This window comes from Triticum dicoccoides, chromosome 2B (assembly GCF_002162155.2).
Source record: "Triticum dicoccoides isolate Atlit2015 ecotype Zavitan chromosome 2B, WEW_v2.0, whole genome shotgun sequence".
Lineage (NCBI taxonomy): Eukaryota > Viridiplantae > Streptophyta > Magnoliopsida > Poales > Poaceae > Triticum > Triticum dicoccoides.
The window spans coordinates 628,800,340-628,802,063 of record NC_041383.1 but is presented as its reverse complement, the minus strand read 5'-3'; positions in this window follow the sequence as shown (position 1 = coordinate 628,802,063).

Genomic DNA, 1,724 nt, shown 5'->3' with positions numbered 1-1,724 from the left:
CGATCCCCACGCCACCGCCCGATCACCGCCCCCACCACCGGCGACTGCCAACCAGAGGTCTCACGACTTTGAATACCCACCGACCACTAATTTGTTACCATTTCTATCCTTCATATACGGCTGACGGGTGGGACCGTTTGACTGGTCAATTGATTGTGCCATCAACAAATTACAGAGCTGTATGGTGAGCCAGTGACCGTATGATCACCCAAAAATGTATTTTATTAACATAGTACAGACTCAAACTATCATTTCTTTCTTTCATATATGGGCTGACAGGTGGGCCCCACGGTTATGCGCCCCGATGGCGCAACACTAGTTGCGCCACGTGGAACGTTTGACTGGTCAATTGATTGTGTCATCAACAAAATACGGAGTTGTACGGGTGAGCCAGTTTCCGTATAATCATGACATGTATTTTTTAACACGGTGCAGACGCAAGGGCTCATATATACACGCAAGTACTCACCGCTATAAGCGCACACACGCAGAGCCTACCCCTATGAGCACCTTCGAGAGAGTGAGCCAGCATATGATCTTGAGATTTTACAAAGTCACCATAGGTGCCTCGTAGTCGAGTGGAACATCTCCTCCCACTGAACGCACGTCGCCGGAAAATACTGAAATTAACCCAAGATAAATGCGAGCACCGGGACTTTAACCCTGGTGGGCTCGAGAAACTACTATCCTCCTAACCATCCAACCACATGTTGGTTACCACGACAAAATATATGTGGTGACCGTGATGAGCTTATTCTAAAGTCCAGTGGCCATATCGTGCTTTCGCTTCAAATACAATGATCGTAAGTGTTGTCAAAAAATACGGAGCACGCATTAAATGCAAAGTCCATCTGTGTCATCAAGAAAATACGGAGACGTATCGTGAGCTAGATACCATATGATCACCACGAGAATGTATACGGTGATCATAATGAGCATATTCTGAAGTCCAGTGACTGTATAGTGCTTTAGCTTGAAATATAGTGACCGTCACGTGTTAATGTGTCGTGGGCATGCATACTTTTAGAAGGCCGAGAGATAGTTTGTGTGTGTATGTGAAAGTGGTGTAGAAAGAGGGGGTGTCCGGTGGAGACAAGGAGAGATATACCCTTCGTTTCTCTTTCCCGTGACTAATATTTTAGGAGAATATATAAACATTCACAATGCAGAACAAATATTTTCGGATGCACCATGCAATTAACTTTCATGTATAGCATTGTACTATTGTATATGCTTATTTTCTTAGTGGCCGATTGCATGTGTGGTGTGATGGGCACATCATTTCTGGTTGTGGCGGGTTAACATGAGGACTCATGGGTCGGTTCCATCCTGAGCCACAGAGGTTGTACCGAGACGCGTTACACGAAGAACATGTGGAGGACTCGGCGTATAACACGAAGCTACCAGAGTCGTGGAGGACTCTATCCCTACTGGTGATAAGTCCGACTCTATATGATTTGTAACCCTAGGCCCCGAGTATATTATAGAATCTTGGGGGCTAGTTCGTCGATAGTATACACACACGCACAATGCATGGTATTCACGTGTACTTTGTACACACCCCTATCACTAATATACAGTACCAAGAGTAGGCTTTTTCCTCAACTGCAAGGGTCCGAACTAGGGTAAAACTTTGCTTCGTATTACCATCCAGCCTAACAGTCAGGGATATCCTACCAAATGATATGATGGAATCATATCTGCCAACTACTATCAGAGAGGTG